Below are 18,625 nucleotides of genomic sequence, written 5' to 3'. Positions count from 1 at the left end.
GTTTTTGTATGCCCATGTCATACCAGCTCGCCGCCATGCTGTTCAGAACCTCTTCTTTCACCTCGTCGTCGGAGCTGAATCGCTTTCCAGCCAAATGTTCTTTTAACCTAGGGAACAGGTGATAGTCAGTGGGTGGGTGAATATGTTCCACTGAAACTGTTGCAGGAGAGCAACGGTTTGCCCAGCGATGTGTGGGCGAGCGTTGTCATGGAGAATGTGTACGCCCTTGATCAATATTCCTCTTCTCCGGTTCTGAATTGCCCGTTTGAGTTTTTTCAGAGTCTCACAGTACCTGTCAGCGTTAATTGTGGTACCAGTGGCCATAAAGTCGACCAACAATACCCCTTTCCGATCCCGAAAAACGGTTCTCATGACTTTACCGGCAGACTGTGTTTGTTTGAATTTCCGCGGCTTTGGCGAAGAAGGAAGCTGCCCCTGGCGTGATTGTTGCTTGGTCTCAGGTGTAAAGTGGTGTACCCAGGTTTCGTCACCTGTGACAATTGAGTCCAGAAAGTTGTCCTGTTCGGCTGCAAGGTGGTGAAGAAATGCGGGGGAAGCATCAACTCATTGCCGCATGTGGTCCTCAGTCAGCATGCATGGCACCCATCTTGCGCACACCTTCCGGTAGTTCAATATTTCCGTTACAATTCTGTGACCGCTGCTTCGCGAAACCTCAGGAGCCAACGTGCAGAGATCATCCAGGGTGATCCGCCGATCTTCACGCATGCTTTGCTCAACCTTCAACACTGTCTCCTCAGAAATTGACGGTCTCCCGGATCTTTGTTCGTCGTGAATTTCGGTCCAACCAGCTGCAAACTCTCTACACAACTTACGAACATTTTTGGCATCCATACAAGACTCACAATTCACTTCCGTCAATTGGCGATGGATTTCAATTGGCGCAGTACCCTTTGCGTTCAAAAACGGATTAACTGCGCGCAATTCGCACTTGGCAGTAACATCCAACGGGAGTTCCATTCTCAAACGGCTGCCAAGCCAAGACTGAGCGCCTCAGCGCGTCGTGCGCATATTTACACATAGCGCGTGAAGCACTCTTCATAGCAGTGTGACCAACTCCCACACAAACAGTGTTCTGTACTTATAAAAAAAATACGAGACCTTACTTTTGAGATTACCCTCGAATCTAGTGTAAAGCTATCACTTCCTTGGAATAATATATGTTAGTACATGCAGCACTTACGGTAGCATAGCTCCCAAAACAGAAACTGCTGTGTTGTTTAACATTCTTCCCTCACTCTACACCGAAGAACAATGCAGAGTCTCAGTTAAGTGATTAAAAAGTACCCAAATGCAATGGCTCGTCCCAAAGGTCTCGAATATTTAAGCTTTGTGGTTTTGGCTACTAGATTTCCACAGAGCGGACACAGTAAGAGTGATGCCGAGTGTGCAGACACTGCCCTCGTCAGTCGATCCGTTTCCTGGAACACACAACTATCACATCACGTTGGATGCTCTCATCTGGACTTACTCTATTTACGATGAAAATTGTAAACATACTGCAGTGCAGCGCAGTGTAGTGTCTGACGACCAACGGCCACATTTAATGAAGATAGATCTCATTAGCTGCTATTATGGTTCTGCGTAGCTGTAGAGTATTTCAGAACAAATTACAGTTTGTGACGAGCCAAGATTCGAATCTCCATTTCGCGAGCAGTCAGCTTAAAAACTTACGATAGCTGAGCATACTTACAGTAGCGGCCCAAATCCCTGTTTGTCTAGATCTCTGCTCTCTCGTGTACTCGCACCATATCACAGTGACTCCTGCGCAAGGTGAGACATTATTTCCTCTCGTCATTGTCTTACTGTGATGTGAAATACTGCAGTTCAGTGTCTGAGACACTAAGTCACTAAGTTGACTATCAATAGCCGTATTCCGTTAAGAATGATCTGAGGTACTGCAATGCAGCATTTCATACCATAGCAAAGCAATGAGTAGAGCAAACAGTGGCTCATCTTGCTCAGGTCTCACGGTAGTATACTGTGAGAGTAGCGGGAGAGTAGAAACCAAGAAAAAAAAGGAGATATGGACGCTCGGCGAGCAGAAGTGGTTACGGCGACTGCTCGCGGCAAGTGGGATATCCGGTTTCCCCGGCACAAATTGTCGTTCTGAAGAATTCGATGTACAACAACCGAGTCAGAAAACTGCTGCGGAAGCAAAGGGAAGTTCACAGCAAAAATAAACATAGCCAAAGCCTTGCAGACAAACAAAAATTACGCGAAGCGAAATGTAGTGTGAGGAGGGCTATGCGAGAGGCGTTCAATGAATTCGAAAGTGAAGTTCTATGTACTGACTTGGCAGAAAATCCTAAGAAATTTTGGTCTTATGACAAAGCGGTAGGTGGATCAAAACAAAATGTCCAGACACTCTATGACCAAAATGGTACTGAAACAGAGGATGACAGACTAAAGGCCGAAATACTAAATGTCTTTTTCCAAAGCTGTTTCACAGAGGAAGACTGCACTGTAGTTCCTTCTCTAGACTGTCGCACAGATGACAAAATGGTAGGTATTGAAATAGACAACAGAGGGATAGAGAAACAATTAAAGTCGCTCAAAAGAGGAAAGGCCTGATGGGATACCAGTTCGATTTTACACAGAGTAGGCGAAGGAACTTGCTCCCCTTCTTGCAGCGGTGTACCGTAGGTCTCTAGAAGAGCGTAGCGTTCCAAAGGATTGGAAAAGGGCACAGGTCATCCCCGTTTTCAAGAAGTGACGTCGAACAGATGTGCAGAGCTATAGACCTATATCTCTGACGTCTATCAGTTGTAGAATTTTAGAACACGTATTATGTTCGAGTATAATGACTTTTCTGGAGACTAGAAATCTACTCTTCAGGAATCAGCATGGGTTTCGAAAAAGACGATCGTGTGAAACCCAGCTCGCGCTATTCGTCCACGAGGCTCAGAGGGCCATAGACACGGGTTCCCAGGTAGCTGCTGTGTTTCTTGACTTTCGCAAGGCGTTCGATACAGTTCCAATTGTGTGATTGAATTAAAGAGTTCCTAGATAACAGAACTGAGCATGTCATTCTCAATGGAGAGAAGTCTTCCGAAGCGAGAATGATTTCAGGTGTGCCACAGGGAAGTGTCGTAGGACCGTTGTTATTCACATTATACATAAATGACCTTGTGGATGACATTGGAAGTTCACTGAGGCTTTTTGCGGATGATGCTGTGGTATATCGAGAGGTTGTAACAATGGAAAATTGCGCTGAAATGCAGGAGGATCTGCAGCGAATTGACGCATGGTGCAGGGAATGGCAATTCGATCTCAATGTAGACACGTGTAATGTGCTGCGAATACATAGAAAGATAGATCCCTTATCATTTAGCTACAATATAGCAGGTCAGCAACTGGAAATTAATTATCTGGGAGTACGCATTAGGAGTGATTTAAAACGGAATGATCATATAAAGTTGATCGTCGGTAAAGCAGATGCCAGACAGATTCATTGGAAGAATCCTAAGGAAATGCAATCCGAAAACAAAGGAAGTAGGTTACAGTACGCTTGTTCGCCCACTGCTTGAATACCTCTCAGCAGTGTGGGATCCGTACCAGATAGGGTTGATAGAAGAGATAGAGAAGATCCAACGGAGAGCAGCGCGCTTCGTTACAGGATCATTTTGCAATCGCGAAAGCGTTACGGAGATGATAGATAAACTCCAGTGGAAGACTCTGCAGGAGAGACGCTCAGTAGCTCGGTACGGGCTTTTCTTGAAGTTTCGAGAACATACATTCACCGAGAAGCCAAGCAGTATATTGCTCCCTCCTACGTATATCTCGCGAAGATACCATGAGGATAAAATCAGAGAGATTAGAGCCCACACAGAGGCATGCCGGCAATCCTCCTTTCCACGAACAATAAGAGACTGGAATAGAAGGGAGAACCGATAGAGGTACTCAAGGTACCCTCCGCCACACACCGTCATGTGGCTTGCGGAGTATGCATGTAGATGTAGATGTAGATAATCTCAATGTTTTTGTTATCTTTAAATAATATGGCATCCTGAAGCATGGAGAACAGTTTCTCTACATAGATATCGCTTAGTGGAGAGTCTTCCGCGTTTTTGGTGATTGCTTACTTCACTTCATTGAGCTGTTACCCTGATAATGCTACACTTCTGGACGTAATACTCTGAAGAGTCAAAGAATCTGGCACAACTGCCTAATACCGTGTAGGACCCCCGCGAGTACGCAGAAGTTCCGCAGCTCGACTTGGCATGGACTCGACTAATGTCTGAAGTAGTGATGGAGGGAACTGACACCATGAATACTGCATGGATGTCCATAAATCCGTCAGAGTACGAAGCGATGGAGATCTCTTCTAAACAGCATGTTGCAAGGCTTCTCAGATATGCACAACAGTGTTCATGTCTGGGTAGTTTGATGGCCAGGGGAAGCGTTTACACTCAGAAGAGAGTTCCTAGAGCCACTCTGCTACAATTTTGGACGTGTTGAGTGTCGCATTGTCCTGCTGAAATTGTCCAAGTGTGTCGGACTGCACAATGGACATGAATGGATGAAGGTGATCAGACACGATGCTTACGTACATGTCACCTATCAGAGTGGTATCTAGACGTATAAGGTGCCCCATATCACTCGAACTGCTCACGCACCACACCATTACAGAGCCTCCACCATCTTGAACAATCCCCTGCTGACATATAGGGTCCATGGATTCATGAGGTTGTCTCCATACCCGTACACGTCCATTCAGTCGATACAATTTTAAACGAGACTTGTCTTACCAAGCAACATGTTTCTAGTCATCAACCGTCCTATGTCGGTGTTGATTGGCCCAGGTGAGGCGTAAAGCAGTGTGTCGTGCAGTCATGAAGTATACACGACTGGGCCTTCGGCTTCGAAAGCTCATATCGATGATGTTTCGTTGAATGGTTCGCACACTGACACTCGTTGATGGCCCGGCATTAAAATCTGCAGCAACCTGCGGAAGGGTTGCACTTTTTCCACGTTGAATGAACCTCTTCAGTCGTCGTTGGTCCCGTTCTTGCAGGGTCTTTTTCTGGCCGCAACGATGTCGGAAATACGATGTTTCACCGGATTCCTGGAATTCACGGTACACTTGCGAGATGGTTGTACTGTAAAATACGTACTTTATTGCTACCTCGGATATGCTGCGTCCTATCGCGGGTGCGCCGACCATAACACCAAGTTCAAACTCAGTTAAAACCTGATAACCTGCTATTGTGGCAGCAGTAACCGATCTAACAATGGCTCCAGACACTTGTTGTCTCAAATAAGCGTTGCCGACCGCAGCGCTGAAATCTGCCTTTTTACGTACCTCTGTATTTGAATAAGCATGCCTATACCGCCGCGCGGTGTAGCCAAGCGGTCTGGGGCGTCTTGTCACGGTCCGCGCGGCTCATCCCTTCGGACGTTCGTGCCCTCTCTCGGGCATGGGTGTGTGTGTCGTCCTTGGCGTAAGTTAGTTAGAATAAGATTAAGTAGTGCGTAAGCTTTGTACCGATAACGTAAGCAGTTTGGTCCCATAGCACTTTACCACAAATTTCCATCCCTATACCAGTTTCTTTGGTGCTTCAGTGAAATACGAAACGTCTCAAAATTCACATAAATACATAGTACAAATATTAGCACGCTAGAGACCATAAAGTATGGTTGAATAGGAAGAGTATATTCTGTAAATAAGATAACTTCTCAAAGAAAAGTTGTATCAGCAATAAGCACCATGTTGTTTTAGTAATCTGATACTCTAGAATGGGATTTTCACTCTGCAGCGGAGTGTGCGCTGATATGAAACTTCCTGGCAGATTAAAACTGTGTGCCCGACCGAGACTCGAACTCGGGACCTTTGCCTTTCGCGGGCAAGTGCTCTACCATCTGAGGTACCGAAGCACGACTCACGCCCCGTACTCACAGCTTTACTTCTGCCAGTATCTCGTCTCCTACCTTCCAAACTTTACAGAAGCTCTCCTGCGAACCTTGCAGAACTAGCACTACTGAAAGAAAGGATACTGCGGAGACATGGCTTAGCAACAGCCTGGGGGATGTTTCCAGAACGAGATTTTCACTCTGCAGCGGAGTATGACCCACGAAAGGCAAAGGTCCCGAGTTCGAGTCTCGGTCGGGCACACAGTTTTAATCTGCCAGGAAGTTTCAATCTGATACTCTGTTTTATTCGTGATAAGAGCTGGAAATTCGTAGTACCTAGGTGACTACGTGGTTCGTCCTACCATTAAAAAACTTTTTAAGTGTCCTTCTTTGTAAAATCTACATGCTGACTTCGCAATGTAAGTAAATTAGACAAAAGTTCATCAGGTTATAGGCGAGAGGTGGTAAGTCAGCAGGAGTGTAGTATTTCGTTTTACACGATGGAAAATTTATTCATTACTGAGCCGTATCAATTGAAGGAAATCAGTAGCAGAATTTGCGTTGAATCAGTAGCACCAATTATCCGACACGTGTTTGCACAGAAGCTCACACACTACGCTCGTCACCTTTGACCTTACGGGAACGCTGACGCAAGCCGTTACCGCTTGCATACTGCACAAGTTTCATCCGACAACATAATTATGCCGCATTATACACCACAGGACAACAGGTATCCAATTTTGGGTTACAGTTGTTGTCGCGAGTGGCGACGTACAACTTCAGAGATCGGTATCTACGGTGGGACTGAAGGCGTGACAATGGCGCCCGCTAAGCCCGCAGGTTAGCGCTGAGTGCTAGATTCTGACAGTACAGTTTACTTTCGTCTACAGGCATCACAGGCGAGTCTGTAACACACAGAAGAAGTGTCATGAAAAAGGACCCCCCCCCCCCCCCAACATGATTTACCTGAAGGAGTCGCAAACACATATTTGCCGTAGCAGAAAATGCTTTTGCTCAATATGGATGCACAGGTCTGTTGTATAAAAGATGCCTTTAAAAGAAGTGTTGCTAGTCTCCCAGTCTATCTCAATCGTGAACTGATAATTATGACGACGTTTCTGTAGACGCAAAGACAGAAAATCTCTGAAGCAAATTATAAGTGACCATAACAGGACAAGCCGGAGGTAATTGAGATAAATTATTATTTTAAGAGTAGAAACCTACTACCATAGTTAGGTAGTTTCTTGCCTAAAGTCTGAACCATTTCTGACATCTAAAGTTTTCTCTTCTATGTCCGCTAATGTTGTTTAATAAGAACAAAATACTTTTTGTATGTGGTTTTAACTAATCGCAGTGATTTCCTTTTATTTAATAATAATAATTATGAGGGAATACCAATGGGGTTTCAGGATACTTCGTGCAGTAGCCGAACAGATCCGTAACGCCATAATCATCGTCTTTAAAGTCCAAAAACGATGTGTCAGTCTGTGAACAGCAAGAAAGTCTACTGGTCAACAATCCGCGAAGTCCTGTTAAACATCCTGTGTACGGATACAAGGTCAGAGATAAATTTCCTAGAACATCTTAGAGGATTTTTCTGATATCAGAACAGGAGTAAGATGCTCTTCAACTGTGTTCTTGGATAAATCAGTAGGACCTGGCAAATGAAACTGATGAAAACCGAGTATAGCCCTTGAGAATTAGAAATAAATTCAAAGGCATCATAGTACACTACCTATCTTTTGCTGATAGCATTTTCCACGTCATTTAACAGAATGCAAATGTTAAGATTCAACTCTAATTGTTAAAGGACATCAACAGAGCAGTACCTGGTAAGGTCATTATGAAAACGAAAAAGATTCGAAAGCACTTACGGAACGAATACGTTAACTCGAAACGTCCTATCGAACTTCACACACGAAATACAAAAAACAAAATGAATTTCATAAAACACTAAGATACGGCCGGCCGGATTGGCCGTGCGGTTCTAGGAGCTACAGTCTGGAACCGAGCGACCGCTACGGTCGCAGGTTCGAATCCTGCCTCGGGCATGGATGTATGTGATGTCCTTAGGTTAGTTAGGTTTAAGTAGTTCTAAGTTCTAGGCGACTGATGACCTCTGAAGTTAAGTCGCATAGTGCTCAGAGCCATTTGAACTAAGATACATCAGTATGAAACGGTTCTGAAGCCAGTGGTTAGCTATGCATCCGAAACCTTATCGCTAAATACAGATAAAGACTTCCTCGAAGAACTGGAGAAAAAAGAGCGCAGAATCATTAGGACAATCATGGGATCCAATTACAAGAGTGGCATCCGCCATAAAAGACCCAACAAGGAAGTCTAAGGCAAAATAGAAAAAGTTACAGAGTCAACCCGCAGAAAATATGTACGATTTTACGGTTCCCTCAGACGAAAGAATGAGAACATGTTGACCAAGAAGATTTCCCTCTGTTTTTTATTCGATCACGGAACCACAATGCCTTGATTTACAAACACTAACGAAGACCTCCAACTCTGCAAATCGAGCCTGAAGGGGCCTGTGACATGGATCTGTTCCTTAAGACGTTAGTGATGAGTGGGCTACACCGAGGCGTGCAACTAAAAAGAATAAGCAGTGACCCTTGAACGGAGAAGCGAAAGCAAGCACTCTCACAAAGAATTAATGAAATATGGGCTTCAGAGAAAGGAAAGTTAGCTGCCAAATGTAAAGAACACGTGACTTGGTCTAAATGGCCAGACCGAAATAATAATAAAACAAGAGTTGACTGAAAAGTAATGCCTCCACCTTCGTAACTCTTCAACAGTTGGCAGCATTGGTATGCAGCAGGTACTGGCTTGTTCCGTAGCCTCCAGTTGGCGGGAAGCCTTAGCACTGAACGGTTGTGTTGTTACAGTGTAAAGTATGGAACCATGCGCAGACGGTCGGTCAATGCGATTTAAGCAACGTGCAGTTATTGAATTCTTAACAGCAGAAGGTGTCACCCCAAAAGAGATTCATCAGAGAATGAAAGCAGTTTATGGTGATTGTGTTGATGTGAGTACTGTGCTTCGTTGGGCGAGTAACTTTTAAAGATGTTGACGCGGAAACATCTGACCTGCGTGACAAACAGAGTTGTACGTCCTGTGACAGCAACCACAGAGTTTCACAAGCAAGAAAAATGTTGACAGATTGATTCAGGACGATCGTCGTGTCACTCAGAGAAATTGCAAGCACAATCGGAATTTCATAAGAACGTGTGGGTCACATTATTGCTTTTCTTGGCTATCAGAAGATCTGTGCACGATGGATTTCCTGGATGCTGACATCTGAAATGAAAGCGCACAGACTTGAAATTTGCCAGGAAATCCTCTCGCTTTACGAGAATGAAGGTGACGCCTTTCTCCATTTAATTGTGACAGGAGACGAAATGTGGGCACACAATTACGACCCTGAGACGAAACGTCAGTCCATGGAATGTCGACACAAAGACTCGCCCCAGAAATAGAAATTCAAGACGGTGCCCTCAGCTGGAAAAGTTTTGGCCACAGGGTTCTGGGACGCAGATGGTGTCATCCATGTTGATTTCCTTGAACAACAATAAATTCAGGGTGTTATATCAAAATGCTACGAACTCTGAAACGATGGCTAACAGGGGTCCGAAAGGAAAAGGGAAATGTTTTCCTGCAACATGATAATGTTAAACACCACACTTCATTTGCCACCACAGCAGAACTTCAGCGACTGCTTCTCACCACCGTACGGCATCCTCAATACAGTCCAGATTTCGCACCGTCTGACTTCCACCTGTTCCCGATAATATACGATTTGCGGGGACATAATTATGTTTCTGATGAAGACGTTGAGAGAAGTGGGAGACTGTGGTTGCGGAAACAGAGTGTCGATTTGTTCCGTGACGGTTTCAGAAAACTTGTTTATCGTTGGCAGAAATGTATCCAATTGGCTGGTGATTATGTGGAAAAATGAATATTGGTAACGAAAGATCAAATTCTAAGGATTATTTTTGTGTTTGATTTATTAAAATAGTCCCATCCTAACCCAATTAATGAAGGTGGAGGCATTACGTTTCATTAATACCCCGTAATCTTGATATTCTAGTTACGTTAGTCGAAATTCCCAGAATTATGTCATCTTCGTGAGGAGCGAAACTAATTCTGCAGCCTTTTATGCCACCTTCAGAATACGATGGGCCCGCTTCGGCTGGTCGACCGTTGAATGTCGTAAGGGGGAGGGAGACTGGCAGATTTGTGATGGGCCAGTGTCTTTGTCCCATGGCGGTGACTTCACCCTGGGCCGGAAACCGCAGCTACAGACACAGAATGGCAGTCAGTGTGATTTGGCACGAGGAGACGGCTGGTTCCTCCTGGACACGCTCAGTAAGGTTTCCGTGCGAATTTATCTGGGTAAAGGCAAGGGCAAAAGAGCAGAAAAAGGTTCAGGACACTCTCTTGTCCTCAGGCTTCGAAACCGCCCTTAAGGCGGAAGAATCAGTAATGATCAGCGACATGAGGTTGCAGAAGCCAATGGAAACCACTGCATTAAAGACACATAACGTGTGTCGACAGAACGTGTGGCCTATAACTGAAGAAATGACATGATCTCTCCACTGGCAAAAGATTCTGGAATAGTCAGCCAGACGGAACTGCCACGGCGGAGACTATGAGAAAAAGAATGAATAACCAACGAAAGGATAACATTCAACGAATCGGGGGGGGTGGAATGTCAGAAGCTTGAACATGGTAGGGAACCTAGAAAACATGAAATGGGAAGTCGAAAGGTTCAATTTAGATGTAGTAGGGGTTAGTGAAGTAAAATGGAATGAAGACAACGATTTATGATTAGATGAGTATAGGGTAAAATCAACAGCAGCAGAAAATAGTACAATGGGGGGGGGGGGGGGGGGGGGCAGAGAGTGGGTTACTGTGAACTGCTCAGTGATATGGTTGTTCTTATCAAAATTGACACAAAAACAACACCGAAGATGAAACCGAAGATGAAGGGATGGAGAAAGTATATGAGGATATTGAAAGGATATTACAGTACGTAAAAGGAGATGAAAATCTATGGTTCAAGGAATGAGAGAGGAGGAAGACTGAGTTATGTAATGAATTTTAGCTGGTGATAGCGAATATTCTGTTGAAGAATCACAAGAGGATGTGGTATACTTGGGAAAGGCCAGATGATGTGGGAACATTAAAGGTGGATTACATCATGGTCAGACAGAGATTCAAAAATCATATACTGGATTCTAAGGCGTACGCAGGAGCAGATGCAGACTCAGACTACAATGTAGTAGTCACGAAGAGTAGGCTAGGTTTAAGAGATTACTCAGGAAAAATCTATACGCAAAGAGGTGCGATACGAAAATACTAGGGAAAAAAGGGATACACTTGAAGTTCTCTAGCAATACGAAATAGCTCAGTAGACAGTACAGTTGAATTGAGGATGTAGGTTGCAAGTGCTACTCTGAGATCAAGAGGTTGGCACAGGATGTTAACATTTTGCCGGTAACTGTTGTGATTACATCACACAGTTGACTCTCTTAGGAGCAGTTGTAACTCTTGTGTTAGACCGAGCGACTTCTCCCTTCGCCATAGCATTTGTGATTATCTGTATGTCATATTCCATGCCCGGGCGGACGGATGTGGAATGAATTATTTCTGAGCAGTATAGGCAGAGTGGTTTTAAAGATTCCTGGCAGATAAAAACTGTGTACCAGACCTTTGCCTTTCGCGGGCAAGCGCTCTAGGTACAGGCGGAATTAAAGCTGTGAGGACGGGGCTTGAGTCGTGCTTGGGTAACTCAGTTGGTAGAGCGCTTGCCCGCGAAAGGCAAAGGTCCCGAGTTCAAGTCTCGGTCCGACATACAGTTTTAATCTGCCAGGAAGTTTCATATCCTGACCTATAAAATAAAGAAATAAATTAGAAAAATAATCATACAAAAAAAAGCCACAAAAAGGGGAGTTTAGTTGTTTTACTCTTGCTATTAGCTAATGTTGCGTCGAGGTTATCTGAGACTTGTGTAAATTTCTAGTGCTGTATGACTGACTAAATGATAACGTGTGATCACTGTCCTATTGGTCCAAAAACCTTCCCTGGAACAGAATAGTCTCTTAATACCGTTACTGTGATTATCTAGCAATTTGGTAAAATCCCGCCGTACATGCTTGGTAAAATCCTTTGGGTGTCTGCCCCTGTGATATTAGTTTCCAGGAACAAATTATGGCTGTTTCCAGATTACCTGATGAAATATCTGATACATAATGCGACGTTCGTGGATCTCCAGTGGAAGACTGTCAGACGTACTGGTCTGGCTCCATTTGCCGCTGTATTCTGCGTAGTAGGTCTGAAGCTATTGGGGTCCCTGGGTTGTCTACCAAGCTGCGGTCAAAGGAAATTTACTAATACTTGTCAAGTGTTGCTATGTAGCCTTAAGGGTTATTAAAGGCCACCTGATTATGATAGTACTTGAGATGGTTTCATTGCCTGATGTGACAGGCGTGGACGTAAGTCGTAACAAAGTCTTTAATTACCGTTTCGTGGTTACTAGAAAATTTTGTTTTTCGTACTTAGCTGTGTAAATAATTATTATGGTTTTACAGTTTTTCTGATCAAGCAGTTTCTAGTAAAATTTAATTATGTAAAAGGTGAACATGATTTACAGACTTTTGGTTAAGTAATTTCAAGGAATTTAAAATTTTAAAATGATATTTAGCTGTCAGTTTCCATGAATTATGTAACTGAGTGTTATTTGCTTAGTATCGACTTGGATATGTGACATATAGAAAGTGTGTCCATAGAGCAAGATTGTAATCAATGATTTAATTTGTAATCACTGGTGAACATTTGGGTTTAATAAAAGTTGAAACACTCAATCCTCACTCCATATTACCTTCTGGTACATAAAGTAGCGATAGTGGTCAGCCACACTCCCAAAGAAGCAACTCTACGTAATAAGGCAAACAGTGGTTAGAGCATCGAGAGAGTTTTATAAAATGGTTCAAATGCCTCTGAGCACTATGGGACTCAACTACTGTGGTCATCAGTCCCCTAGAACTTAGAACTACTTAAACCTAACTAACCTAAGGACATCACACACATCCATGCCCGAGGCAGGATTCCAACCTGCGACCCTAGCAGTCGCGCGGTTCCGGACTGCGCGCCTAGAACCGCTAGACCACCGCGGCCGGCGGAGTTTTATACACTAATACCCTTTCACTATTTACCACCTCATTCATCCAGTGTCACGCGGTGGTTTTCCGTCACGATGCAGTCAACAACTACAGTGATTTCAGTTATCACTGCGCGCTGTTCGTCCGATTGGCGAGTAAATCGTATCTTCCGACTGCATTCGTAGTCAAGCCACTGGAAGAAACATGCTTTATCATTATGGATCATCGCTCAGTGATGAATTTCAATAGTCTTCGTGCTGTATTGTGCTAGTAGTGCACGTTAATGTGACTGCACCAAGTGTTGTGTCACACCGCGCACGTGTGTGTTTGAATCGGCTGCAGCTGTATCAGCGAGGGCCGGCCGCTGGAGCCACCTGGGGGAGGCATGCACGCAGCCTGCCGGCGACTCGCGCATATATATATGCGCGGAGCAGCGCTGAGTGACCCTCTCTATGTTCATCCCGTTGTGCCGTGCACACCAGTCGCTCTGCGTCTCGTAATGTGTGGATCCACGAGAGCCTTAGTTCTGTTATTGTTCGCCGGCCGGAGTGGCCGAGCGGTTCTAGGCGCTACAGTCCGGAACCGCGCGACCGCTACGGTCGCAGCTTCGAATCCTGCCTCGGGCATGGATGTGTGTGATGTCCTTAGGTTAGTTAGGCTAAAGTAGTTCTAAGTTCTAAGGGACTGACGACCTCAGCAGTTAGGTCCCATTGTGCTCAGAGCCATCTGTTTTTGTTCAGATGTTCGTGAATAAAGCCACATGTGTATTACGCGGATTGGTTTCGTTTGTTACTTGGTTGCTACACGACTGGTGACGAGTTTGGAACATTTTCTGTGTGCGCAGTGTTTAAGTGTGATTTCATTAAGTTAGTCGTTATGGACGAATTTTATGGGCCCTGACTGATCAGCTTACTTTGACAGGGTACCCGTTCATCCACCCACTTTTCCTCTGTACGATGATTCAACCGAGGTTTAGGAAGCTTACGAAAAAAGAGTCAGACAGCATTTTTTGGCCTTCGGTGTTCCAGACTCCAAATTGTGGAAAACCTTCTTCCACTTGTAGATTCTACCTTAAAAAAATCAATTACTGTGTCAGCTTGGTCCTTTACAAGTACCAGCAGCTCTTACTTTTGATCACATGTGCAGTTGATTGTATAACTACCATCGCAAACGAATGCATGTCAAACAGGGGCGAGGTGAAGTTCTGCCAATGCTGCAAGAAAGCCAACAAGTCATAAAGGGCATGGACAGCTGAACTCCACGGCCTTAGCCATAAGCATCTATTCGTTACGGATGCCCATAATGACGCTCATATAGTCTCCGTGGTGCGCGACGCAGTTATCTGTTTGGCTACGGTCAAGGAAGTGTACCAGAACTACTTTTTCACACTTTGAACGTAGGTACACGGCATTTCTATGAACACTACTTTTTCTTTTTTTTTTTATTTCAACTAAAGCATCTCGTACCCCTTTCAGCCCACTGGTAATTCAAAGATAAGATTTTAAGTTTAATAAATTTCTTTTATTTCCGTCTATGATCACAAAATTCGTAGATCCTTAGACTACCGGTTTGGGTCAGCGATGGAGATCTTCATATCTGGTTTAAATTGAAATCTTTCATTGAGTTTCGGTGGGGAGGTTTGTTTCTCTTCAATGCGAAAAAAAATTCTGGCACAAGTATTTTGGTCCAAACATGGACATAATCTTAGCTGCAAACTTGTGAAGTTTTGGAAATCTACGTTAACGAAAAAATTTTATGTTAATCTCCAAGACTTATTTGGTTATGAAACTGATGACTTAACTGCCTGTCACATTGTAGGTCTATGAGTTCTCACTATAGGTATTTATGCTGCCTGATATATTATAAATTGATAATGTTGTTTTACACCTTCGCTTTGAAGTTCCTACTACAGCCAGAAGACGACTTCTCTTCCATTTTAAAAGAACCGCTCACCACTTTAAGCACTGCTTCGTTAAGTGTACACGATTGCGTTTAAGGATACGGCGAACTTGCTATTCATCTTAATCCTAGAGTAACAAGGTGCTAATCCCGAGACATAAATAACAAGGTGGGGTAAATATTTACCCCACGTTTTTCTGAATTCTTTGTTTCACAAAAGAGGTTATAGAATAACATAAAGTAATAATCACACAATATGAAACATTTATTACGAAGTATACTTATGTTTTATAATATGACAAAGCAAATCATAACTATAATATCAATGCATTTTATTGTATCATGGTTGTCATATACAGAAATATGTCACTGCACTTACGTATTGCATTCAGTTACCCCGTTATGTTATGACATTGCAAAACACAATAGAATAAATCAAAAGGCATAAGAATCATAGAAGAAAACAACATCTAAATTGGTAAAAAGTATAAAGCTAACAACTACGAGAAAATAGTTCCTCATGTGAAAGGAAACACAGATTTTATAAATTATTTTCAAAATTTGATGATATTTTGAATATACCAAACATTTAAAAAAAAACAGGGGTGGCAACTTTGACAAATTTTTTCCGATGGTCTTTGCACACTGGATTCGAACAGACACAGCATTCAAAGGAACTTTTCCGGTCTTCTTTCCGACTGCTAAGAAAGCATCGTCCACTTTTTTTGAGATCGTTTCTGGTTGTGCTGCTGATCTTGGAAATCCCTCTTGAAATATCGCTCCCAAAATTTGTCAAAATCTGTTCCATGGTTATGCGAAGCTCTTTGGGTAAATTTTTTCTCGTGATTCTGTCCTTCATTTCCGCTTCAATCAGCCCGAATGCCAATGACTTGAGAAAATTGCTTGGGTTGTTTGTGCCACCATAATCCTTATACAAGAAAAATCAAATGGCTCTCAGCATTGTCGGACTTAACTTCTGAGGTCATCAGTCCCCTAAAACTTAGAACTACTTAAACCTAACTAACCTAAGGACATCACACACATCCGCGCCCGAGGCAGGATTCGAACCTGCGACCGTAGCGTTCGCGCGGTTCAAGACTGTAGCGCCTAGAACCGCTCGGCCACCCAGGCCGGCTCCTTATACAAAACATAGGCATTTATTCCTGATGCATCTAATAGCCCATACATTTATCGCATTGTCCAGAGCCTGGTTTCTCGCGCTGTGGTCTTGTTGTGGCATAGTAAATCAAACACATCGACTCCCTCTTTGTTATCATTGTAGAAAAGTACTATTTTCGATTTCTTTGTCTTCTCATCTATTTCACCCATCTCGTGCATCGTTGACAAAAGAACAACGCTTTTATTTTTCCTTAGAATGTATGACTCCAACATTTTTTTCTCTCCTGTAAATGAATACAGGTGAAGAAACTGGCCTATTCTTGGTCTGAAGCAGGGATTCAGCTATTTCTGATTTATTCGTGCGTAAGGTGCCAACCATTATCAACTTTTTGTCAGCCAGTTTGGCGGCTACTTCCCAAGAAGCAAACCAGTTGTCCATTGTAATGTTCCGGTTGGTTCCATATACAGTTTCACATAATTTCACACATAATATGTAGGAACTGAAACACATTTGTCCCTAGTCTCTTTCCCCAAATATGGAATTCCTTCATAAAAATAATACGTCTTCGCGTCACATAATGAAATTATCTTTAGCCCATATTTGTCCGGCTTGACTGGCAGATACATTTTGAATGGGCATCTGCCTCGGAAGCTAAGGAGTGTCTCGCCAATGGTTAGGAGGGCAGAGGGAGTGTACAATTCTTGACTATGTTTGACAGACATACACCATAAATCACGTAATGCAGAGAACTTGTCTTCCGTTCTTCTTTGCAATCAAGTATGTTGGTCATCAAATCTTAGATTATTGATCAAAAACTCGAATCGGGTTTTCGTCGTTACTCCCCGGAAAAATGGGAACCCGTATACTACAGACCACGCATCAGTACAATTCAGATGCGCATTTTTTAGAGCTCCACTCGTAAAAAGTATACCGAATAAAGCTTTTATTTCGTTATGATTGGTATCTCCAATATACCACTGCGCTGATGTGAATTTTTCCTTTGAATTAGCGATTTTTTAAAATTGTGTACGTAACTATTAGTGAAACCATCTCACTAATAAACAAAAGTTCAAATAATTTCAAGGGAGACGTTTCGTTTATTGCTTTGCCTAGTGCACCAAGTGCATGTACCACTATATTCTTTGCTGGCACTAACGACGCTTTTTTGTGGAAGGGATGTGTGTTCCAACAGTACCCATTTCTGCCATATAAAATTTTCCTTACTTGGCTATCTCCTTCGTCTGATGAATCAACCTCAAATGGCGGTACATCGAATTCGTCATCCTCCTGGTCGTCTGTGATATGACCGTCTTCAGGTTCACACATCTTCGTCTGATTCACTGTAATATACGTTTTCAGCCTCTGAATGCTCAAATTCTCTTACTATTTGCTCTGGAGTTCTTAACAGTTCATGAGAAGACATTTTCTACGCCTGCAAAAGAAAGTACCACCTATTTTATAAACAAAAAATTTAACGTAAATAACAAGGTGGGGTGCTTTTTTACCCTGAACACAAAATTACACACTTTACCTGTTAAAGGAGCATGGAAAATAAAACCTGAGAGATTATAGCCTCCTCAACGTGAACAACAATACTGACTGGAAAGGTAAACAATAGCTCCCGTCCGAGTAGCTAGTGGTACCAACATAGGATAAAAAATTACCGTGAGAGCTCACTAATCAGGCGCTGAGAGAACAGGCTTGCTTTAGATAACGTAGATAATATAAATTAAAGGAAAAAATGGAAAAAATACGTGCTAGGAAAATCTCAACGGTTTCTCTGCCATGATTTACGCCAGCGGTGGAGGGCTGGCACCAGTCTGTAGTACTCCAAAGTGACAAGTGTGCTCTTTCGAGGGGATGGTTACAAGTATGAGGATCTAACAATGTGTTTGGTGAGCTTATAATGAAAGTTTTAGGGACGCACAATGAATAGGAAGGCCTGTAATCGCAACAGTTTATGGATGAGAGTACTCTGTCGACCATTTGTCGGTGTTAGCAAGATTAGACAAGAGCTTGACGGCTGAAAGTGAGTTTGCAGGGTGGCAGTCATTACGCAGAAAGCGGCAGCCGTAGGTGGACGCTGTGAGGCCGGCACGCAGGTGGCCGCCACGTAATTAATGAGCGAGCCTGAGAGCGGAAGAGGACTTGTTAGGCCTGCTGCCGCCAGCACAGGGGCCTCCTGCACATGCGAGCTGCTCTGCGGCTGGCGTCGACCAGCCGGAAAGCCGACACATTTGTGGGCCAGCTCCATTCTGTGTCTGCAGCACCCAGCGTGCAACGTTGACTGGTTGGTGTGCATTTCACTGCGGATTACGTGTGAGGATTGCTATAAAAATTACGGTAATTTTTATTTTTAGGAAATAATTGTATTTATTCTGCTACATCAATTTTATCCTAAAAAACATAGTCCCCGTCAGATATTACACAGCGTGCTGCACAATTCATGTTACAGACTTCTAAAAGGTTGCAAAGGAGACTTAGTAGAAAGAGTTTTGCACAGAAATCCATGTCCGGAAACGTCATTTAGCGGCGCTACAGGATGTCAAAGTTAGAGGCGCTGCCG

This window comes from Schistocerca serialis, chromosome 1 (genome assembly GCF_023864345.2).
Source record: "Schistocerca serialis cubense isolate TAMUIC-IGC-003099 chromosome 1, iqSchSeri2.2, whole genome shotgun sequence".
Classification (NCBI taxonomy): Eukaryota; Metazoa; Arthropoda; class Insecta; order Orthoptera; family Acrididae; genus Schistocerca; species Schistocerca serialis.
Note: the sequence above shows the minus strand (reverse complement) of the source record.